The sequence below is a fragment of the Sus scrofa genome, chromosome 3, assembly GCF_054392235.1.
Source record: "Sus scrofa isolate SSC_HxYL_T2T_F1_AM1 chromosome 3, Sscrofa_HxYL_maternal_Yorkshire_Landrace_v2.0, whole genome shotgun sequence".
NCBI classification, from domain to species: Eukaryota; Metazoa; Chordata; class Mammalia; order Artiodactyla; family Suidae; genus Sus; species Sus scrofa.
The window spans coordinates 12387319-12412281 of NC_139385.1; the positions used below are offsets into that span (position 1 = coordinate 12387319).

The 24963-nt window shown below is 46.0% G+C and overlaps 2 long non-coding RNA genes across 14 annotated transcripts in view; one reads left to right on the forward strand and one right to left on the reverse strand.

Annotated features, from left to right (window-relative positions):
- LOC102157744 (uncharacterized) overlaps positions 1 to 24963 on the forward strand; it is a 312356-nt gene that overhangs the window by 261169 nt on the left and 26224 nt on the right. Inside the window, exon 6 of the long non-coding RNA XR_014840344.1 lies at positions 17880 to 17926. This is a non-coding gene — a long non-coding RNA (uncharacterized LOC102157744). The remainder of the gene's footprint in view (positions 1 to 17879; positions 17927 to 24963) is intronic.
- LOC102157493 (uncharacterized) overlaps positions 1 to 24963 on the reverse strand; it is a 978951-nt gene that overhangs the window by 16511 nt on the left and 937477 nt on the right. For 2 of the 13 annotated variants that reach the window (XR_014840336.1, XR_014840333.1), the window contains 4 exons: positions 22975 to 23069; positions 22687 to 22780; positions 15142 to 15236; positions 13611 to 13807 (listed from right to left, as the gene is read on the reverse strand). The exons of 2 other annotated variants lie outside the window; for them this stretch is intronic. This is a non-coding gene — a long non-coding RNA (uncharacterized LOC102157493). Of the gene's footprint in view, positions 1 to 4716; positions 5792 to 9714; positions 14677 to 15141; positions 15237 to 21683; positions 22781 to 22974; positions 23070 to 24963 lie in introns of those variants that run through there. 9 more of the 13 variants (XR_014840342.1, XR_014840343.1, XR_014840335.1 and 6 more) reach the window with 7 other exon arrangements.

The following is a 24963-nucleotide window of genomic DNA, read 5'->3' on the forward strand; positions in this document are numbered from 1 at the left end:
TTCATTGTGTCCTTTTTTTTAGATTCCACATATAAGTGATAGCATATGATGCTGGTTTCTCACTGTCTAACTTAGCATGATAATTTCTAAGTCTACCCATGTTGCTGCAAATGCTGTTATTTCCTTTTGATGGCTGAGTAATATTCGATTGTGTATATGTAACCACATCTTCTTTATCCACTCCTCTGTCGATGGACATTTCACTTGCTTCCCTGTCTTGGCTATCGTGCTGCAATGAACACTGGAGTGCATGAGTCTTTTCCGAGTCATGGTTTTCTCTGGGTAGATGCCCAGGAGTGGGATTGCTGGATCAAATGGTAATTCTATTTTTAGTTTTCTGAGGACTCTTCATAATGTTTTCCCCAGTGGTTGCACCAATTTACATTCCCACCAACAGTGTCATAGGGTTCCCTTTTCTCCACATTCTCTCCAGCATTCATTGTTTGTAGACGTTTTGATGATGGCTCTTCTGGATGGTGTAAGGTGGTAGCTCATCGTGGTTTTGATTTGCATTTCTCTAATAATGAGTGATGCTGAACATCTTTTCATGTGTTTTTTGGCCATCTGTATGTCTTCTTTGGAGCACTGTCTGTTTAGATCTTCTGCCCATTTTCTGATGGGGTTGTTTGTTTTTTTGTTTTGGTATGGAGCTGTGGAAGTTGTTTGTATTTTTTATTATTTATTTTTAAAATTAATTTTTAATTGAAGCATAGTTGATTTATAATGTTTCAGGTGTACAGAAAAGTGCTTATGTGTATATATATATATATATATATATATATATATATATAACTAAATATTCTTTTCAGGTTCTTTCCATTCTAGCTTATTATAAGATATAGTGAATATAGAATTTTTAGGAATTATTTCACTTTTATTTGTATTAAAACCTTGATTTTAAGTCACCTCCAATATTGTCTGTATGTAGACAGAGTATAGTTAACATGAAAAGTATCTAGCACTCTGGAGTGTTAGTTCCTATTTACCTATTTAATAGAGTCTTGTGAAGATAAAAATGAAAGAAGGGTCTTGAAATTGCTTTGGAGATAAACCTCCTTTTGAAAATGCCCCAAATGCAATTAACACTTTTTCCAAGTTCATGAATTAAAGAATATTTTTTTAAAATTAACATTTGTATTAGTTTGCAAGGGTTGTTGTTACCACGTACCACACACTGGGTGGCCTATACAACAGAAATCATGGTCTCATAGTTTTGGCGGCCAGAAGCCTGAGATCCTAGTGTCCACAGGAATGGGTCCTTCTGAGAGCTGTGAGGAGATGTTTTCTGTGCTTCTCTCCTAGCTTCTGGTCCTTAGAACATCATGCCAGTCTCTGCCTTTATGTCCACATGGTGTCCTTTGCAGGTATGTGTCTATCGTTGTATCTGCATTTCCCCCTTTTTATAAGGACACTAGTCATTTTGGATTAGGATTCATCCTAAAGACCTCTTGCTTAACTTATTCAACAATCTTAACTTGCTCTCTGTAAAGACCCTGATTTCCAAAGTAAGTCCCATTGAAGGTACTCAGGTTTAGGACACCAATATATCTTTTTTTAAGGAGGACATGATTCGACCCCAAATAGTGTTCCTGGATTAGAAATATTAGTAAGGCTTAAATACTTGGCTTCTGGTAAGTCAGCCTTTTCCTTATGTCTAATGTGGAAGGAGGGCTGATCTTTTGACCCTTGGACTCTCTACCAAGATGCCACTCTGGGCTCGATTTCCTCTAGTGTTTTAACCACTGCATTATGGATGAGCGGGTCTCCCAAGCACCTGGCCTGCTCTGACATATGATGTCTCTATGAACAGACTGAAGAGTAACTCACATTTATGAAGCCCTCAGCTCTCCCAGGGTATTTGGTTCCTCTAAGAGCCATATGAGGTACCTATTATTATCCTCTCTATTTTAGAGATCCAGAGAAATAAGTCACCCCACATGATTTCACTGCTGGTAACTGCCGTCTCCTGAGATGGGATGTTGAGCTCATTCTTGTAGAACACAGCTCCAAATTTTGTGAAGCTAGAGCCATATGGTGTTTCAGGAAATTAATCTCTGTATCTTGTTACAATAATTAAGGCCATGATTTAAATTTTCTTCAGTATGCCAGAACATGGCATTTGACCCATTGGCTTGACACACAAGAACACTGAAAAAAATAAAACCTCTTTATGAGCTTAATACTGAGTTGGCAAAAACTGAAATACCCCTATTATTGCCACCTTCCAGACATTGTACAAAAGTGAATCCTTGAGGGTTCTTAGCAGTTCTCTCCAGTCTGAATATCAGTCCTTAGAGAAAAGAGATTTATTGGGGTCAGTGGATTTCAGCGTACAGTTAATTTATTTTCAAGGCTTGAGGAGTCAACTGGTTTATTTCTAGTTTAAAAAAAAAAGGCATGACAAGCTCATGCAATTGTGAGTGTTTGAGAAATTTTGAGATGTTGAGAGTAAAAGGGGAATGCCAACCCAATTTCGGATATTATGAGATCTGCCTTTGTTGGTTTTATTGGATGCTTTTTAGAGTAAAAGTAGGAAAACTGCTTTTGGCCAACTGAACAGAAACCCCAAGGACACTGCATTTTGGTTCTAAAATTGACAGAGGTGTCCATCGTCAAAATACTAGTCCCTACAAGACACAAGGTTCACAGTAGGCACCCTGTGAGGAGCAAACATGGGTGACAAATAAGGATCTTGAGTCCAGGGGTTTGGTTAGCAGTCACAGAGGATGTCAAGCCCCCAGAAAGTGAGATGGGGCATGGGAGCCATTTGCTCTGTGTGTGGTGGGACTTTCCGTCAGCCTGGGTACTGCCTGGGTGCTTTTGGGGTGGGAGTGGCAGTTTCATTTCATGAAGTGCCAGTTGAGTACTTCTGAAAGGATGGGGGATTTTAGGATGAGGAGGCAGGTAAAGGAGGGGTAACTAATATTTATTGAGCTCCTACTTGTGCTAAGGAGTTGATAAATTGGAGGACTAGATCTCAGATAAGCCTGAAGATGGGGCATGCCTGGGGAAGACTATGTCTGGGAAATTGACTCTGCTTCTTCATCCATCCTCACCATAATTCTCCAGGGATGGAATGGGGTTGCTGTGCAAGTGGTGGACAGTCAGGCCAATAGGTACATAGCTGCTGTCCTTAGGTGGTCAGGTGGGAAGGAGTCCAGGAGGAAAAGAGTCCCATGTCATAGGAAGTTCTTCCCATCTGGGAATCCTTAGTCGGGGCAAGCGGCAGGATCTACGAGTCTAGATTCCCATGGGAATGCCGGGGCTTGGGATATTGTACCTCCATCTGGGAACACGTGGTGTGTCTGTCTCTGGTGTCCTTTGCCAACCAGCGAAGTCAACACACTCTGGATCAGTCACATTACTGTTCCATTGTGGCAGTCATGCTCTCTGATTTATTTCATTTAATCTTGGCAAAAAGAACCCTACCTACTGTCATTGGCCAACAGCCCAAACCAAAGGGAATATCCCTGCGGTGAACAAAGCTAGATTTATCACTTGCTGCAGCAAGGGAGCCGGCACTTAATAGAGAACCGTGAGGTTTCTCAAAGCAGGGTGCTAAGAAGGGCCAGCAGCCGTCTCATCTTTGGAAGAGTTTACTATTTGGTCCGTTTGTCCTTGGCCCAATTCTGGAGCATAGCGATCCAAGCCAGCAGGTGTTCAAAGAGTTGAAGTGGGAATATTTTGTGACAAACATCCTGGTTTGGGTTGAGAGCACTTTTTTTTTTTTTTTTTTTTCTTTTTTTGCCCTGCGAGTTATAGAGCGATCTGCAGTGGAAAAGTGTGGTTTGTATTTCAAGTCTCAGTTCTTTGCCTTGTCATTGCTTAACTCCGATACTCAGGCCTGGAGCGGTTAAGCACCTGCTCAGTGACATGCTGAACTGCGGTCTGGCAAAGGGCAGGCCAATAGCAAGCGGAATGAGGTGCTGAGGAGGGAAGGGGCGTGAACCAGGCCAGGTGACGGGGCCCCGTGGAGGACAGCCTTCAGCATCACGGTCATCTTATTCTACAGGGATGCCCAGCCACTGAGGGTGCTTGGGCAAAGCTTAGGCATGGTGAAAGCACATCAGAGCCCTTGGTGTGCTCAGGGGATGAACAGGCACAGGGAGCAGGTTGAGAGATGATTTGAAAACTAATAACTGAAATTGTAAGCCACTTGACAAGCTGGCTAAACTCTATCCTAGAGAAGAAAAAGCACCATTCAGTGGAGACGCTGATAATGCAGTGAATTTTATCCTGCCTGTTCCATGATCCTTTCTGGTGTAAATTCTTATTTTTTATTTATTTTTTTTTTTGGTGAAATTAGCCTGTGGTTCTTTGCTAGTGTGTGATTCTCAAAAGAGGCTCCTGGACCAGCAGCCTCAGCACCATCTAGAAACTTGTAAGAAATGCAGCTTCTCAGGCAGCATTCAGACATTCAGAATTGGCTATTCCAGGCCTTCCCACTTGAGTTTGAGAACAGAGGTGCCAGAAGGCATGGAGTACCGAGATCTTAGCAAGAGTTAAGTTCTTCAAATAAAATAAAATGCCTTCACATCTGAACAAACTCAGTAGCAGTCACAGCTGGGCCATTAATACTGTCATTTCAATTCAACTTGGCCTTGTTTGGAATTAAAATCTCTCTTCCTGGGACCTTGGCAATATTGAAAAATGTTGTGTGCCATTAGAAAATATTGTTTTATAAAATTACAAATCATAGTAAACGTGTTGTTTTGGTTTTTTTCTTTTCTTTTTTTCTGAGACAGGACAGAGGAGGGAGGCACCTTGGGAAATTCCATGCATGTTAATTGCAGCCTGCAGCTTCCGGTGACATGTTTTATTTTGCAGGCCTTTACGGCTTTTATTAGAAACAGGATCTTTTTGTTACCATTTGCTGCCCCAGGAGTTTTAAAAGAACTGATTTTCTGTCAGAAAAGATTGGAATCAATTGCAGTCTTCCCTTCTAGATAGTGCTAAAACATTTATTTAAGAGTTTAGCTGCTTGCCTGGCCTTATCTGTATTCTGAGCTGCTTGTCCAATGAAATAAAATTCATTCATGCCTTTGCTCTCGGTGTTATTGACAAAGCACACACTTTATGTGACTCAAAGCCAGGATCCTGTCTTCTGGGAAAACTTCTCTCTAAACTTGTCTGAAAGAATTATTTTATTACACTCTTTTCAAGCCAGTTCCCAGAACACCGGCATGAGACGCTCTAGGGGTGGTGGGGAAACAGGAGAAGGGCCCCCACTGGAGACTGGAAAAGGCCGATAAGCAAAACTAAGAGGGGTCCTTTCCCCGACCTGAGGTGTGTATCAGAATATCGAAGTTAAACTCTTCTCTGGGACAATGACCTCTTATGGTTCGCCCCTTCTAGGATGCTTGTCGTGATGATGGCATTTTAAGTGCATAGAGTTTTCTTGCTTAAAGACATTGGTTCTTCATCCGATGATCTTCGCTTCATTTGTTGCACATTCTTGGTGTGCCGAGAACCTCATAGCGTTTCTAATCTGAAAAGCCACCTCACAAGGCAAACATTCCCATTGTACAGATTAGGAAACTAAGGGAGGCTCATAGTAAGAGGGTTCGACCCTCATGCTGGCTGTAAGTAGGCCATTCTGGACACACCACCCAGGTGAAACAGCATCTCCGTGCTGTTAAGGAAAGCTGGTCCCTGCTCTTCACAGACACCCGGAATACGAATTTCCTCAGTCACCTTGAGGAAGGCTCACGGGACACATTGCAGGTGAGGGAGCCGAGGACTCGCAGGTTCTGTCTGAAGGCCCTGACTCATTAGGTAGTCCTCCATAATACTGTGCAGGAAAGGAAATTAGAGTCTTAAAACTTTATTAGAAAACAAAGTAATGGGCTTTAAAAATGGATTTGAACAATGTGCTTGAAACCAAGTCTCCAGCCAAAAATACGTTCTTGTATTTGGGATCGAAATATCCTGCTCTGCACAAGTGTCTTTCTGAACCAGCATATGGGGCCTGATGTATAGGTCTGGGCATGTACCGATGAGTAGGAAGGTGTTTGCTATGGACTCATATTTGCGTCCCCTCCAAATTCTTATGTTGAAACGCTAATGTCCAATGTGACGTACTAAGAGGTGGGATCTGGGGAGCTGATTATACCTTGAGGATGGAGAATTTGGGAATGGAACTCAGACCCTCATAAAAAGAGACATGAGAGAGTTGTTTTCTCTCTTTCTGTCTCTCCATCGTGTAAAGATACAGCTTGAAGGCAGCCATCCACAAACCAAGAAGAGGCTGTTGATCAAGACACCAAATCTGCCGGCACCTTGATCACAGCCTCCAGCACTGTGAGAAGTCAATGCTCCTATGTAAGTCACCCCGTCTATGGTATTTGCTACAGCAGCACAAATTAAGACCGAGCTCATAGGACAAAGGATTTAGAATCAGAGACACCCAGTATGTTGAAGACATCAGCTTCTTGGGGAAAGGGTTTCTGAAGCGTGTTCCAACAGAAGCATATTGTAAATGGAACAGGCTGCTAAACATAGCTACAGAAAATTATCAGCATCTGCTTGTTAGATAATTAAGTGCTGTTTAGAAATTACATTAAGCAAGTGGCATCTAGCTGAAGATCTGAAAGAGTGAGGTGGAATGTATCTCCCCACAATTAAGGAGAAAACAGGTGTGCCTTCACCTGTAGGAGGCTACTTCCACCAAGTAAAGGATGCGGGGATGACCTAGCAGAATTCACGGTCAGAGCTTACGCTGCGTCATTTACTTCTCTGGGTCATCCAGAGACCTGTCTTCTTGACGCTGGCCTTTGTCACTATCTGGTCCTTTTCTCTGCCTAACATCTCTAGCTGACCCCGGAACATTTTGTTCTCAGCTCCCAAGTCTAGAACTGCGCGTCAAGCTTTCTTATTGGGGCTCCTCTTTCTTGAATGACAAGAATGGTACTCTCCCCACTTCTGACCTGCACTGGGGTCTCCTCCCTCCTATCTGAGCTTTGCAGGAAGCCCTTGCTGGTCATGACCAGCCCTGGCCAAATCCACCCAGGCCCTGGAGAGGTCCATGGGTTCCTCAGGACCAGGGATCACTCTCACCTGAATCTTCAGGGACTCTCACATCAGGATGTGGTGAGGAACTGAGCATCTAGTGGGCTGTAAGTCAGAAAAGGAAGGCTACACAGGTCCTTAAAACTACGGGGGCCCAGTTGCAAAGGCCAGGACCCAGGATGGTGAGCAGAGGAGAGCTGGTTGGGAGAATGGAGGCCCAGTTTGGAGTTTGCCTGGAATAAGAAGTGCTTTCTTCTAGGCGTGATACAACCATTGCCTGGTTGTGAAGAAGAGGTGTGGGCTCAGACATGTCACGTGTGGGGCTTATGATCTCAACTACACGCACTTTGTACAGCTAACATCTCCCTTATTCTCCACAGCATGTAATGGGTTAAAAACCAACCAACCAACCAGAAACAAGAACAAGAAATTGGACAGGAAAAGGTCATACTGCTACTTTCTGTCAGCAATTCTTTCCATGTGAATAGAGACGCTGACGAGAAGCCCCTTTAGCCAGCTTCTCAGTAAGTAGCTGGAGGCATTTTGATGTCAAAACAGCCCAAAGAAGAGAAAGAGAACTTCTGAATCCCAGATGAGGCAAGGCAAGGAATTTTAAGGCGAATGTGCTCCTCAGGGGCTGTGTTTTAGATAAATGTAGAAAAGTTACAAGTTAGTGAGAAGGAAACCAAGGCACACCTTAGATTTAGTCTAAAGGTTATTCAAAAGGAAGCATTTAGATAACGCAAAAATTATAAATAAAAAAGTTTTTAAAATTAGAGAACCATTCACAGCCATCAGAGTCAGGTACCGTTTAAAGCTTAGTCTTGCCACTTATTGGATAGGTAATTTTGGTTAAGCCCTTCTCTACTGTAAACCCTGCTGGATTTCCCCAAGAAAACATATACTTCATGTATTCCAGATAAGTGTTGTGTCTGGCCAAGTCGGTATAGGTTTTTCTGACGACAGCTTTTCAAAGGAAGCTTGTGACATTTTATCTTTTGTTAGGCCAAAGGGTTGGGGATGCTTGGGGTGGTAAATATGAAGAAAAGCTGGATCTCACTAAATTTTTAGCCCATCATCCAACGGCAAATGACAGAGAATGTCCTCACGGACCTATGTGCCCTATCTGGCACGGCTGTCCAAGCCGGCTGACTCCCCCTCTCTACATTAGCAAGTATCTTGTAGAGTGAATACACTCTAAAAGCTTTAAGAAGCTATTGGGTTTGTAAGTGGCTGGATCGATCAACTCAGTCAATGGCCAAGCAGGTCTTGTGGTTGGACTTCAAGGTCTGCCTGACTGGGAGCATGTACTGACCTCGTCAAAGCTCCTTCGAGGAGAAGGCAGAGTCTCAGTGCGTCAAAAATGTCATCACTCTCTGAAAAAAGATCAGACTGAACTTCTTTGCAGAACAGATGCTGACTCACAGACATTGAAATACTCATGGTGTCCGGAGGAGTGGGGGGATGTGGGATGGAAATCCTGTGAAACTGGATTGTGATGATCATTATACAACTACAGATGTGATAAATTCATTTGGGTAATAAAAAAAAATGTCATCACTGTTACCTTCAGCAACATTGTGGAACGTTTCTCACCCACATTTCTTAGGTGAGGAAGTGAAACTCAGGATTTTAAAACACTTGCTCAAAGTCATGCATCTGGTATGTGGCTGAATTTTTTTTTTTTTTTTTTCCATTTCTTGGTCTGCTCCTGCGGCATATGGAGGTTCCCAGGCTAGGGGTCAAATTGGAGTTGTAGCCATCGGCCTACACCACAGCCACAGCCACAGCAACTCAGGATCCGAGCCGTGTCTGCAACCTACACCACAGCTCACGGCAACACTGGATCCTTAACCCACTGAGCAAGAGCAGGGATCGAACCTGCAACCTCATGGTTCCTAGTCGGATTCATTAGCCACTGAGCCACAACGGGAACTCCCAGCTGAATTCTGATAAAATGTCAGCTGTCTGGTACTGGCTGAGGATTTTTTCAACCATTTAAATATATTAAAAATATTCTTAGCTTGGATTGGATTGGTTGAAACATCCTTGGAAACCTCAGCGTTTTGTAACATAGCACTTATTAGAGTCACTTGGCATGTGGGAATCAATGATCCATCATCTATCTGCAAGTCTGCTTTGTCTTGGACCCAAATCCATTTCTTGATAATTGACGTACATAGGCACAGTTTCTTCAGGAAGTTTGTCCCCCAAGAAACCTGGAATTTACTTTGATTTCTCTTTCCCATGCTGCTCAATGGGCAAGTCCAGTTGTTTCAAAATATACCAATTCATCCATTTCTCTCCATCTCCACTGCAATCCAAGCACTGAAACCCCACTGACGGCCCAGTCGCCTTGCTGATCTGCCTGCTTCTACCATCTGGTCTCCTCCGGCGGCAGCCGGAGGATCATCTCCTTAAGATACAAGGCAGAGCAGATTGATCTGAGCCTGGCTTTCCTCTCCAGCTTCACTCCATCTCTCTCTCTTCTATTGCCCATGATGCCTGCACATACCAGCCTCCTCTAGGTCCTCAGGCCAGATTTTTCTACCCTCAGGGTTGTTGTGTATGATGCTCATTCTGCCTGGAACTCTCTTCCCCTCCCCTCTCCCCCTACCTTCCAATTGTCAGGTCTCCAGACCTTCCCTGTTGGCTTTATCTAAAGTAGCCCTCTACCCTCACCCTACCGTAGTATTTTTCCTTAGGTTTTATTATTATTATTATTATTATCCCTTATCAAAATTTCCCGTTATTGATTATTTTGTGTGTGTATCTACTTGGGGTACGTTCCCCATGTCTTTCTTACTAGTCATAAGCTCCAGGAGAACAGATTGTTGTCAGTCCTGCTTGCCATTGTGTCCTCGAACCTCAGTCAGCTCCCAAGTAGAGCAGGTATTCAGCAAACATCTGCTAAGTGAGCCAATGAGCTAGCTAATAATGTCCTTCAGGTCAGAAATTGTGCCTGACGCTTCCTTGACTCCCTTGCCTGCCTAACATGTTGGAAGTATTCTGCAGATGCTGCTGTATTGGATTTGTGGGAAAATAATTAAATGAAGCAATGTGAATGCCTCTTTTTGTACCCCCCGATTGCCTCCTTCCCTGAAAGATCAAGTAGTTTTTCTTCAAAAGCCCTATAATCTCTGAGTGCCTCCAAACTGTCACGTAAAGGAATCTACTTCATTTCCTTATTTTCTTTCTACCTTTTGATATCATGCCCCGGCATTGCTGAGGGAGTTCCCTCCTGGTCTCTGCATCTGTCCATAGAGACGTTTCATTAAATATTCTGGAAGGAATAGTCACTGAATATTCCTGGAGGGGAGAAACTTCAGAGGAATATGGAGACCTGCCAGTTCCTTTCTAGCACAGGTGCTAAAGGACAAAGAAATGGAGTTGAAGAATATTACTGCTAAAAAGAACTCATGGTTCGGGTAAGGTCTTCACTGACAGAGGAAGGAGCTGGAGGCCGATTGGATAGGGTCCCAGGCCTTAGTGGAATGTGTCTGTTCTGATCTCCTGCTTTAAGTCAGTGAAGCTGCCTCTTCACCAGGAGCAGGGAGCCTCCCCATCCATTCACGGCCATGGTCTTGCATTTTTGCATTTTGCTCCTGTCCACATCCAGCCCTGCCTCCTTTGGTCTTTATCTCTTTTCTTCTCCTTTTCTGCTCATCTATTTGACATGGCAAAGTTCAGCGTCTTTGGTTTTCACCATTGGTGTTCCCTGTTGGTAGATGACATGCCCACGTCTTGGTTTTCTCATCCCGAGGAACTCTGAGGAGCCCCTCTGTGTAACAGCCACCAGCGCTGGGAACCACCCCTCTCCAGGTGTGCCGATTGCTAAGGTGCTGTCTCTCAGCTCCATATCCTCCATCCAATCTGCCCTGTGATGTGTGGGGTGGGAGGCTGCGAGCCACCCTTCTGCTCCACAGCTGGCTCCCTGCTAAGTTGTGCCCATCAGGAGCTCGGGGGGGCTGTGGGGAAGAATGTGAGACTGGAGGGGCAGGGCGGGATGAGCCGGTTCACATGTGTGATCCTTGGCTTCCTCTCTTCCTGTTTCTGTGTGGGTTACCCCAGGAGTGCATCTTATCCCAGGCGGCAGCACCCCCTTTCTGAGGCAGCAGCTGAATCCAGTTTGCAGTTTTCCTGGCACTTCTGAAACTAGCTTCATCAGCGCGTCTCTCCACCCCAACACGATGCCAGCATGGGCTGCCTAGCATCCTTTCTCGGGGTTCTGAGGTTTGAGTAATTCCAACCTCCTGTGTTCCCAGCCTGAGGTGGTGACAACATTCATTTAGTTGCGTTCCCATGTTCTCTAATACTCTCCTTGCCATTTTGGTGGAATAGTGAACCCCTCATGTTCAATTCTCTTGGTTCAAAGGACTAGAGGGGCCCTTTCCTCTGACTGGGCCCTGACCGATGTACGTGATAGACCCCAGCTGGGTGGCTGGACGTGCGATGGGGCTGAAGGTGTTTATTACCATGTGCGTCACTTGGAGTGTGGGATGAGTGTGACAGCAATGTTTATGTGCCTGTTCCGCAAGAGGTTGCAAAGACCCGCGCCTGCACTGGCCTCTGTCATTCACAGCACGTTCCCGGCTTTCGGCAAACAGCTCTTCCTGCTCCCTGGCTCCCTGCTAGCCTCCCTGAGGCTAAGCTGGAGGTACGGTCGCAGGAGAGCAAAGCCACGAGGGGAGGAACGTCTTCTCAGTGTCAGCGATTGTCTCCATACTGCAGGCAGCACAAGGCTCAGTCTCTTTATCACCTGTTTTTCTATCCATCCATCTTATCCACCTACTTACCCACCTACCTATTTACCTACGTTCTCTATGTTCCCACTTCTCTAACCTAACAAAACAAAAAATTTAGCCTGGTACTCATCAAAGGCAATGTGTTGTTTTAGGACAACAGTTGTTTAGAGGTAAAAATGTCCTCAAGAACATCCAAAATGTCATAAAAAGCATTCCTATAAGATATGAAAACCTGCCTTTCACATCTCTTCGGGGCTCTTTAATCAGGATTAACATAAGGAAGGAAAACTCCACGAGAGCCATGGGGTCGAGCACCTGGGCCCTCAGAGCAGTAAAGAGTGGTCAGATCGGCTCTGCGGGTTGGGGGTGCTGAGTAGGAGCTCCTGTGTGGCTGTTGCTTGGAGCGTGTCCTACATGGAGACGGTGAGGCAGCCCCAACCAGGAGGGAGAGAAGGGACATCACAGTGTGGAAATGGTTCCTCACATCTAAGAGCAGGTGGTTATAAGCCTGTGAGGGCTCCAACTCAGAGCCATGCCTGAAATATAGTTCACACAGGGAATCTGTTCATTCCAAACTCCTGTTTTATCCCTCCCTCCCCTGTCTTTACCCTTTGGGAACCACAAATTTGTTTCCCATGTCTGTGATTCTATTTCTATGTTGTAAATAAGTTCATTTATATCCTTTTTTAAGATGCTACATACATAATATCATGTGATATTTGTCTTTCTCTGTCTGACTTCACTTTGTATGATAATCTCTTGGGTCACTCACGCTGCTGTGCAAATAGCATTATTTCATTCTTTTTCATGGGTGAGTAATATTCCATTGTATGTATATGCCACATTTTCTTTATCCATTCATCTGTGAATGGACATTTAGGTTGCTTCCATGCCTCAGCTACTGTAAATAGTGCTACAGTGAACACTGGGGTGCATATATATCTTTTCAAATTAGAGTTTTTGCCTTTTCCAGATGTAAACTCAATAGTGGGACTGCAGGATCATATGGTAACTCTATATTTAGTTTTTCAAGGAGCCTCCATGCTGTTCTCCATAGCGACTGTACCAGTTTACATTCCCACTGACCGTATAGGAGTTAGAAACTCTACACGTGGCAGTGGGTAGAACAGTCCTGCTTATAATCTAGCTGTACCACCCACACCAGCCCTACAGCATAGGGACTGTCAACATCTCTATTTTCCCTAAGCAACATAAAACCAAGTGGCAGTGGTGGGATTTGACCTGACGCCCTGGTGTAGAGACCTGCCTTTGACCATGAGCTGTGCTCCCATTTGGGTTTGCTCCTCTGGTCATGGAAGGCCTCCACAAGGTGGGCGTTTGGGGACTGGGCCCTGCATTACACGTTGCATGTGGACAGATATTTGGTGCGGGGAGCTCCACTGCTTGCCAAAGGTGTTCACAGGTGGGCACACGCAGGGACTATTTCAGAAGGCAACGAATTCCAATTTGTTATTAATAAAAACAGCTCAAAAAACATTTGGCAAAAGACTGCAGGGATCCAGTGCTATTTATGAGAACGGTTTAATGGGAGAACGTGCAGCTGCAGCAGATGGATGTCGACGGGGCCTCTCCGGAGTGTTCCACTCTGTTTTCCTTTGTGTTTGAATAAATTCAGAGGGTGCCACGTGCGAGCCTGGATGGATGGTTTTGAACTACAGCTAATTAAAAGCAGGCGCCTCCCTGAGGGTTAACTGGGAAGGAGAAGTAAAATCATTGGCCAGATTCCTCATTGATTTGGGTTGTAACCTCCTGGAACAGAAGGGCCTTTGGCCAGGGTGCAAACATAGCAAGGAATCCCTTTGGTATGGAGTCAGGGATGGAAATGAGACACGGTACCTTGATCCCTCCTTTCCCACGTGAGTCTGCCAAAGAGCCCTGCTTCACTTGGCTGTGCAGGTGGGGTGGCTTCTCTCCGGGCAGTGAAGCCTGGCATCCATGGAGAAAGGTCCGTCCAAGCCCACAGGGGTCTTCATGGGACCATAGATGCTCCCTGTCTAGACCATACGTCTGCAGCTGATTCCTCATGGATGGCCCTGGACCTCCAGGAAGATACAGCCTTTAGCACCTGAGAAGGCCTCTGCAAACTGGGCCACCTCTGGGAAACACATCTTTTTCTCTACTGGATGAAGCCAGCCTGCTCCTTCCCACCTTACTTTTGCATATGAAAGGCCTGGTAATTACTACTTTCATCCTTAAAGCATGCAAGTGACATGCAAAATTAGCACTTGAGAGGATCCACTTTTAGACCTTGTTGTAAAGCAAAACTTATTATTTGAAGATAAATCAATTTCAGTTGCCTGTATTTGCAGTTTCCCCCAGATGGCTAATTACCAAAGATAAATGTGTATAAACACAAGCCTCATCCCTCTCCATCCATCTTCCCTGCCTGCCTGTTTATCCAGAGGTTAATAATCACAGTCTTGCAGTGGATTGCCATAGTAATGGCTTTGATGGGCCCGACAAGTTTACGACCTTTTATTACAAACAGAAGGACATGCATTTCAAGAAAGGAAGGTCATTTTAGAGATGAATGTGCAGATAACTAGCCTCTCTGAAACAGAGCCAAAGGAAAAAGAAAACAGAAAACAAAATGTAACGGGGGTGTGGGGGGGGGGTGAGGAAAAAACCCCGCACACAACTGCACAAAACAAACAGCATAAATGTCACGGAAATCGGTTTACAGCAAAATTAAATAAGGTTCCTGCAAGCATTAATTTTCATATTTTCTGTTTATGCACAGTTAGAATTACTTCCAGGCTTTGATTTATGAGAGAGTAAGACCAGGCACGATCATTCAGACGCTCACCAAATTCAGTTAAGGGCTGGAACTTCCATTCAGATGGGACCAACTTCCTCTCTGGTCAAAAGGGCAGGTGGAAAGTGATTTGTCTCTATAAGGTGGCTGAGGATTGAGGGTCAGACTGTGTGTTTCGTTCTCCTCTCCTCCCTCCCTCCCTCCCTTCCTCCTTTCCTTCCTTCCTTCCTCCCTCCCGTCTCTCTGCCCAATCGTTACAACAATGGGATAGCAGAGATATACGATCTACCCCTTCCCCCATCTCCCATCACAGAATTTTGGGAAAGGCCAGTACTAAGAGATGATGGATTTTAAATAATAGCTCTGGTACATGCAAAATAATATTCTAAACTGCTTACAAGTATTAACTCATTTTTCCTTATAAAACCCCCATGGAGATACTATTATGACCCCTATCTTATAGGTGAGAAAACAGGAACCTGGAAAGACAAGCAACACACCAAAATACCATACAGGCTGTAACAGAAAGAGGTGTTTCTTAGTCTGTTCAGGTTGCCTTAACAAAATACCACAAGCTGGGTGCCTTATAAACAACAGACATTTCTTTCTCACCGTTCTGGAGGCTGGGAAGTCCAAGACCAAGGTGCTGGCAGATTTGGTGACTGGTGAGGACCCACTTCCTGGTTCACAGATGGCCATCTTCTCATCTGCAGAAGAGTCAGGGAAGCTCCAAGGGCTCTTCTAAAAGGGACTAATCTCATTTATGAGGGGTCAGCCCTCATGACCCAGTTACTTCCCTCTTTCACACTGGGAGTTACGATGTCAACACATGAGTTTTGAGGGAACACAACATTCAAACCATAGCAATGAGCAAATCCGATGCCCAATTGTAGGTGTCCTGGGCTGGTGCTTTTAGCTGAGATGCCATCCTGCATCTAAAGCCACACTGCAGTGTCCGCTAAAGGCAGGCACTCTCGTGTGCTGGTGAGTTGTTGGAGGAGAGCGACTGGCCACTGTTCTGCCCAGTTCTTTGGGGTGCATCAAAGAAAAGTTGTACCAGGCAGAGTTCAATTAGTAAGGGAGACTTTATTCAAGACTACTGCAGCAGGGGAAAGAGATTTGGACTCAATGCCAGATACAACAGGGGCAGCTGGGGACAGGCAGGTGAAATAAACAGTGAGTGGAAAACTGCTAAGATGAAACTTAGCTATAAGGATGGTGTGTGGGGGGGGGGGGGAGGATTCCGGTTAATAGGTGGGATCTGCACTTTGCAGATCTGCAGCGTCTGCAACCTACACCACAGCTCACAGCAACGCCAGATCCTTAACCCACTGAGTGAGGCCAGGGAGCGAACCTGCATTCTCATGGATACTAGTTGGGTTTGTTACCTTGAGCCATGATGGGAACTCCCTACTCTGGTGCTGTTTTGAAGTGTGGGAAGAGACAGTGCGAAGTGTGCAGCCTGAGTCAGATCAGAGGAGGAAGTGCTCACCAAGATTCTATAGCTAATGCTTGCGGTGGTTTTCAATGATGTTTGCAAGGTCTTTACTAAGCCTCTGACTTCCCTCCCTCTGAACACAGGCCATGTATATACATCTAGTTGAGAAAATGTAGCACAGCTGGCACTGTGTGACACTTCCCCCTGCCCCTGCCACCAAGCTCAATTCAAAAATTCAGTACAGGGAGTTCCTGTTGTGGTGCAGTGGTTAATGAATCTGACTAGGAACCATGAGGTTGCGGGTTCAATCCCTGGCCTTGCTCAGTGGGTTAAGGATCCAGCGTTGCCGTGACCTGTGGTGTAGGTTGCAGACATGGCTTGGATCCTGCGTGGCTATGGCCGTGGTGTAGGCTGGTAGCGGTAACTCCGATTAGACCCCTAGCCTGGAAACCTCCATATGCCACCAGTGCAGCCCTAGAAAAGAAAAAAAAAAACAAAAACTCAGTACAGTTTCCACCTGACTCTCTTCCTCTCAGGACATTTATAGTTGAAACCAAGCCACCATGTTTCTGAGGAGGCCTTCATCTCGAGGCCACTGATTGGTGTTCAGCCCGCAGCTGAGCTAAGGTCCCAGCCGACACCATCATCAGCCATCAGCAGATGAGTGAGCAAGCTTTCCGATGATCCCAACCCTTAGTCTTCCAGCCACTCCACGAGGATGCCAACTGGAGCATAAATAAGCAATCCCAGCCAAGCTCCTGCACACATAGTCGATTCTTGAGCAAAACAAATGTTGTTATTGTTTTGGCCACGAAATGTTGGGATGGTTGGTACCGAACAATAGAGAACTGGAAAAAAAAATGTCCTACCCCTAGGTTGTACCCAGGTCACCATAGAAGCCCTACTCTATAATAATAATAATTTTTTAAAAAATGTATTAGTGCCATTCCTTTGCCCCTTAAGGCTTCTTAGTACCTAAGGTTCCCCCATGAAGAGGCACCAGCCCCCAGGATAGGACTCATCTTAGACCCCAGCAGCTATAGGAATTTGTGGTCCAGCCACTGAAGGCAAGGCCTGGGACCATAATCACAGTGGGTCTGTAGGAGGAACTGGCCTTTGCAAAGCACCTGGACAGAGTTGGTAAGGCAGCCAGGGCTCCGGAGACCTGTGGCCCAGGGACTACCACCCTTCTCCTTGCTCTGCAGTAACAAAGGCAGAAGCAGTGACTGACTCACAACACATCTCTCATCAGAGCTGGGCCCAGGTAGACTGCTTAGGATCCCAAAGGCCATGGCTTCCCAAACAGGCAGAGTGGCCCTGAGGTCTCTTGTGGGATCTTGGGCTTCTGTGGCTCCCCAGTCCGTGCCTGTCCCTCCTGGGCTTGGGACTGGCCACCCACAGGCTCCCCGTCCTTCCCCCCTACTGCCACCACTAGACAGCTCCAGGCCCCTGGCTAGGTCTCAGCCTCATCTGTCCTCTTTTGGAAACTAGTCGGGGCTCAAATCTCTTTGCTTGGAGCCCAAGCCACTACCTGGCTCTTATCTTTCCATTCATTCCAGAGGTTTAAATCTTTTTAGCCTTTAGTCATGCCAGGCTCATGGGACATGAGCCCCATGTCTTTACAACTTTTAGTGTTGTTGAGGTCTGAAAACTCCTTTGCCTGCCCCCACTCCCTTGCTCAGGGCCCCTGGGGTACCCATTTCAGCTTAATCATACCTGACTTCAGCTCCCTGCCCCAGCTTACTGTAACATAGGAGGAAAAATAGCATCTACTTTGTAAAATTGTCACGGGGGGGACTGAATGACTTGATTCATGTAAAGTACTTAAAACAGTATCTGACATCTAGGATGTGCTTAATACATGTTAAAAGTGATCATGACAATGACTGACTGTGTCGTTGACTCTCTCCAGGACCCAGCCCTACACTGCCGACTCCAGGACCCAAGCCCACAATGCAGGTGAATTTCCTTTGTTCCTAGATGCCCTGCCTGGACTTCCTCTCCTCTAGGTTTGCATTGCTGGGGGTGGTGGTGGGGCGGGGAGCGGGGCGTGCCTGCAGGTGTCAAGGCTGTGTTGGCTCCACATTCAACCGAACAGAGACCAGTGCCCCCATGTCATGACCTCCCAGCTCCTCCCACTTTCGACAAGCTGAGGATGCTCTTGGAAGAGCAGCCCAGCACTCCTGTGAGGGTGACGTAGTGTGTGAGACGGTGGAAGTGACATTGCTAATGAGGGAAATCAACTGCTCCAACCAGAGGTGGAATCTAAGGGAGGAAACGACAGGGAGGCCCGTAGATATATGGTCTTGACCAAAGCCCCGGCAGAAATCAGTCTCAGGCTAGAAAATTGAGCTGTGATTATTACAAAGAGTCAGAGTGATGGCTTCCATCACGATGCTTCAGGAACTCCATAAAGAGCAGCCCAAACAATTTCGACGTTAAGTGTTTGAGAGAGAGAAGGATGGTTTGTAAAAGGAGGAGCTTGTTACTCCTCGAAAAGCTACTATGAAGATGTCAGGCGTATGGAAATAACAGATGGGCAAGGCGGGCTGAGATCATTACTCTGAACTCTAAGTGCGGTTATTGACAAGCACAGCCCACATGGCTGGGCAAATAGATGTGCCTGGGAGTAGGAGGGAGGTACATAAAGAAAGAAAAGCTGAAACCAGATGATTTCAAAACATCAGGGGGTGGAGAGAAATAGCATTAGGAGGAGGCATTTTTCAAAGCAAAATAAGGGGGGGGGGAGGTTTGGGTGAGAATGTGAGCAAGGAAGATCCCATAGAAAGATAATTAACTGACTACTTTGTATTAAATTACAGGTAACATAGTAGTTCTTGATGTTGGAGGGTTAACTTGGAATATCTGATGAAAGCTGTGGCCTCTTTTTCTTAAAAAAAAAAACCAAAACCCTCAGTCGTGTACGCTCTATTTTTGGTAAACAGTATGAGGAATGTCAGTGGACTTCCCAGTGGCAGAGAAGAGCAGTTTCTTCTCTGATGGGAAGAGACATAGAGATAACGAAAGCGCAGATCCCAGACTTTTCACCTAGCAGATTTCTAGGGATGCCATGGAAATGGGTCCTTCCTATGGATACAATGTCTCAGCCCCAAACTGTGTTGTATCCCTTCCTGGTGCTGGTAGGGTTAAAGGCTTCTTTGAATTGTTGCTTGAGCATTTGACTAAAATCAGGCTGAGTGCCCTCTGTAGTTCTTGTCCTTCCTCTGTGAATCAGTGGGGGTGCTGTTAGAATGGGGGGGGCATTTTTTTCTTGGGACAAGACAGCCCCACAAATTACGTGTCTTATATCTTAGCCTCTAAGCATTAACCACCAGTAGGAACGCCTTCCTGGCCACGGTGGCCACCTCCCACCCCCTTTAAAATGCCATTTAAGAGCCTGTAGGATATGTCATTAGAACAGCTGTTCCAGAGACTGGTGTTTAGAGATGACTGGCTGGAAGGTATGGAGTCTTATTACATTTATCCATACAGCTTCTCATAGAAGACTGATGCTAAAATGAGTCTTCCCAGTTGAGGCATTTTCTGGCAAGTTTAGGCATAGTCTCTGTAAAGTAAGGTAAGAAAATCTACATGAAGGATCTAGAAGAAACGATGTTGAGTGTATTAACCTTGACTTAAGTGGCAGAACTGGGCTAGACTAGGTTCCTTTGCTCTTAGTACTCTTCCCATTCTATCTGCCCGTCCTTTGGTGCTGGGGACGGGGAAGTGAAGAAATTATATTCAGGACTGCCTTCACCAAAAGGGCAGATGGCCTTATGATTTGAAAGTTCTATTTTGAGACCAGTTAAGCGGGAGGAATTTCAGTTCATTGCTCGTGTGTCCTTTACCAGCACTGGGAGGTCCCTGAGCAACGCTCATGGTTAGCAACGTCTAGAAGATGACACACCATATGCTGAAAGGTAGGCACTGAAGACCTTTGATGGCATTAGAAGAGGGTCATACAGCCTCCCAAGAGGGCGAAGAGCAGGAACAAATGTGAACTGGAGCTCAGATGTCAGCCTGCTCCACAAGACAAGGGACACAGGGCAGCCTCAGATGGGCAGAGGATCAAGATCAAATGCTCTGAAACAGGAGCGCACTGATTCCCACAATAAACAGGTGGACAGGGAACAGCCTCACTGAGATGCGCCTTGGAGATGATGGCTGCTGGGGTTTTGGTTTCTCTTCTGCAAGTAGTTCCTAGCTTTGCCAGAATATAAATAGACTATATCGAGACTTAGCGCTAGAAGGGACCTAAAAGGCTTGATAGCTCAGTTTCATTACTTTATCAGGAAAAAAACCCAAAGTCCAGAGAAGTTAATTAATTTGCCTAAGGTGACATAGGTAAGAGAGTTACAGAATAGGATGGGAAGTCAGATCTCTTTCTCTCAATTATTCATTTATTCTGCAGACACTGAGCACTTTCTGTGCACTGTCCTTGAGCTTGAACCTAATGGACTATAGAGCTGCGTAGGGCGCACTGCTTGTTTTTCAGAGGTTCTCAATCAACCAGGCAAAGAGGCCCATGAATAAATCATGAGAGGACAGAATAGTACGAATAACATCAAAGCCTTTCCACAATGCTAAATGATACATATAAAGTGCTGAGAGCCACTGGCTACTCGATTATATTAAGTAGGCGGTGGAGGTCTTGTCCTATGTGCTGGTCCCCATCTACATCGGCCCATCCCTGAAGGAAATCAGCTTTTAGCTTTCAGCCTCCATCCTTCCCACGTAAGAACCAGTACTAACATGGCAGTGGGCATGTTAAGAGTTTAGGTCCAAAGCAGTTGGAGTGTGGAACTGTTTCTGTCAATGTGGGCCCAGTGTCCTGTGCACCTGACTACCCACCTTTGGCATGACTTAAAATGGCCCAAGTACAAAGGAATCCATGAAAAGGACAGACAGGAGGAGTTCCTGCTATAGCACAGTGGGTTAAGAATCTGACTGCAGCGGCTCAGGTCACTTTGGAGGCTTGGGGTCCATCCCTGGCCTGCAGCAGTGGGGAGAAGGATCCAGGATTGCTGCAGCTGCAGAGTAGGTCACAGTTGCGTCTTGGATTCAGTCCCTGGCCCAGGAACTTCCACATGCTGCAGGTGTGGCCATTTGGGAGAGACAGGGGCGAGGGAGGGAGAGGGAGGACTATCACCGTGCTCCTTGCAGGAAGGATCCGCAGACTTTGTCTCGCAGCCTCTGCTTTCAGGCTTTGAGATGGGCCTCTCTTTGTGTATCTGCCTCACTCCCCTGCTCTTTTTGGCTTATGTTTTTAGGCTTATTTGTCATCATGCATATGATCCAGTCAGGTCTGAGATTACCTGGCTGAGGAGGTCCAGTGTCTCCTATTGTTTAGTTTGCTTATAGGTCCTGTGCTGAAGAGATAGAGTGAGTCAGTTCAAACTCCCTCAATTTGGATCCGCTGCCCACCCCTCTTCCACTCAGCTGTGGTCAGAGGAGTGTGGTCAACTCTTGCAGCCAAGAACCTGGGTCCCCCTCCATCATCAGTGGCTGTGAATCAACCATGCCCTAAAGTCGCATGGTCCGGGCAGGGAAAGAAACTCTATACCGTAGCCTTCCTCTACACCTTCCAGCTTTGAGGACGCGTCTGTCTTAATTTTTCTGTCTTCACTCAAGCTCTCCAGTGTAATGGAGTTCAGCTCCACTGACTGTTCGGTGTTATCAGCCTGCTCAGTCTGCCATAATGGAATACCACAGGCTAGGTGGCTCAAACACCAGAAATTTATTTTATCCCAGTTCTGAAGGCGAGAAGTCCAAGATTAAGGTGCCAGGTGGTTGGGTTTCTGGGGAGCTCTCTCTCCCTGGCTTGTGGATGGCCACCTTCTCCCTGTGTCCTCACATGGACCTTCCTGTCTTGGAGAGTGTGTGTTCTGGTTTCGCTTCCTCTTCTTCTAAGGGCACCAGGACTGTGGCCTTAGGGCCCCACCCTCAGGACCTGATTTAATCTTAGCTACCTCCTCTGAAACCCGACCTCCCAATACAGTCACTCTGGGGGTAAGGCTTCAACATGTGAGTTTTGGAGGAACACAGTTCAGTCTATGACACCCAGCGGTCCTCGTCTACCTAGGAACCCTCCCTGTAGCTGGGTTCCTTGCTCCTGGGTTCCCCCTTTCTATTCTGGGTCTTTGCTGCTAGCGGGGGTCACAAGAGCCAAGATAAAACGTTGACCAGTACTAAATCAGGCAGAAGTCATTCAGGCTTTTAGGAGAACGGTCATCTTTGGAAATCAGTGACCAGAAGGAGTGAGAAGGGCTTTGGGGAGGATAGTTCTGATTCATAACCTGATGAGTGTTTTGATTGTGAAAATTCATCAGCCTGTATACTGATGACATGTGCATTTTCTGTGTACATCTGTTCCAGTTATTCAGCGCTGTGTAACAATTCATTCCAACCCTGGGTAGGCTTCAAGCAACAACATTCATTTTTTTCATGAGTCTACAGTCCAGGCAGGGCTTGGTGGGGGTAACTGGTCTCAGCCCCATTTGGTGTCAGCTGAGGCAGCTGGAAGGTTGGACACTAGGAACATCTGAGGCCTCACTCATCCCTATGTCTTGAAATGGATGGTGGTGGTCAGGTGAAACCTTACCTGGGACTATCCCATGGGGCCCCCCTACATGGTGGCTGGGTTCCCAGCATGAGCACAGAGTCAGGTAGAAGCCATACTGCCTTTTATCACCGAGTCCTTGAGGAGCAGGGTCACTCACCCTACATTTTGTTCATCACGTCAGCCACACAGGCTCATCCAATTTCCAGGTGAGGAGAAATATATGCCATTTCCAGGGGGGGAACAGCAACATTCTGCAACAGAATTTGGGACCAACTATATTGTTGTGGCAAATATCTGAAAAAATCCACTCTGCTACAATGTTATACTTTAATAAAAAGTGGGGGGAAAAAAACCTTCGGTACAATAAACCTGAACAAACAAAATAAAAAATAAAAAAACCCCACCCAGATAGTTTGAGAGAAACAAGTGGAAGCATATAACAAACCAGATCTCCCTCAAGAGGTCATATCCCATATCTTCATCCATTCTTGAACTTCTAAAGAGCTTCTACGGTTGTCAGACTCTTTGACATGCAAGCATCTTAGGTAGAGAAAAAGAATAAACAAAAAGGCATCAGGAACCCACGATGTGGTGGTAGGCAGGTTATTACACAGGGCTGGTTGAGGCTTGTGTATTTATTCCTGGTCGTTTGTAATCATAATGGAAAAAAAGAACATTATCTACAAAATAGGAGGTTGCAGTGTGCAGGAAATGGAGCGTGAAAAGGATTTGTGCTGTGATGTAGAGATTAGGAGGAACAACCCATGGGAATTAATAAATGGGATGCAAATACAGTACATTCGGGTGTAACTTCAGTGCACCTTCAAAGGATTTGTTACCTGAAGAAATACAAATTCTCTGAAGCAATATTAAATACTGATTTTTTTTTTTTTTCCCCCAGAATGGAATGACGTGAAACGCTTTTCCATTCCAAGGTGATGCCAGAGTCCATTCCCACTGCAACACTCTGGTGTTCTTCCTCCAGCCGTCACTTCCTCTTTACCCACCCTAGGTCACACCTACATGTATCTTTGTCCACCTCTACCCCATGATGCCGCCTGACACCATCCATCGAGGCATCTCAGCGAAAAGCTTCTGGCACTCCATCCCTGTCCACTCGGACAGTTTCTCTGGCCATCTTGGCTTTATCACCAGCCTTACCTGTGCCTTAGGCACACAGCATCTTCTTGACTTTCTCCATCGCATCACCTATGTCCTTGAACTTGGAAACTGATTTAGTTTTCTGTATTTTTGCCTCTTTTAAGCATGGGTCTCTTTTGCCCTAGGCTTTCTTATCCTTGGCTACTTTGAGTAATGATTCCATCTATTCAGGGGCCAGGACTTGGATCCCATCCTAACGTTAGTCTGAGAGGTCAGCAGAGCTAACAGCAGAGCAGACACCATCTGGGTTTCCAGCTGCCAACACTGGTCATGGGTGGGGTGCAGGACCGGGCTCAAACAGTGTGGACGTCACTCAGGAAAACTGCCTACTGACATCTTCGTCGGCACCTAGGGTATTGTTCATGGTAAGACATTTCAAACTGGATCTTAATGATTTTCAAAAAAGAGGAGGGTACAGATCCCCAAGGACACTCCGTGCCCCTTAAGCGTGGGCCCAGGTCCTCTCCCAGCTCCTCTTCCCCGGAGATAATCCTTCTACCTCAACACAAGTGTTGAGTCAGGTCTGATTTTATACAGTGTATTCACTGTGACATCCCTGATGGACAGTTTTGGGATGATCAATTCATATTTATTAAAAGAAGGAAAAATGACTTCATTTATCATGAACTTATTTAGCCCCCCAAATTGGATACTCTCAGAAAAAGTAAGGGTTGCAAAAATGGATTTATATTTTGAGTTTATTTTCTTTTTCCAGCCGTGACTCAAGGCAACCATTTGGTACTGTCGGCATGAGTGAAAATTGTGCAGGGGAGTTTCTGTTGTAGCTCTGTAGGTTAAGAACCCAACATAGTGTCCATGAGGATGTGGGTTTGATCCCTGGCCTTGCACAGTAGCTAAGGATCCAGCATTGCTGCCAGCTGCAGCGTAGGTCGCAGATGCAGCTTGAATCTGGTGGTGGTGTGGCTGTGTCGTAGGCAGGCAGCCGCAGCTCCGATTCAACCCATAGCCTGGGAACTTCCATATGCCGCAAGTGTGGCCCTAAAAAAAGATAGAAGTTCTGCAGGGTCCCTCAGAGGCAGAAGGCTAAGGCGTGTCCCCAGGGCATCCGTCCCCTCATCTCCCAGCAGCACTGCCTCCTCTTACTCTCTGCAAAGGAAGCAGGAAACGTGTGGTTGAGTTGAAAGATATTTTCCTGTTTCTCGAAGCCAGCTATGTTCTTAAGCTCCAGAGGGCAGTGGATTCTCACTGTGCCCTCATCCCACGTCAGGCACACCCATGTTCAGACTAGGGCTCTTCTAGAGAAGAGCCAGAG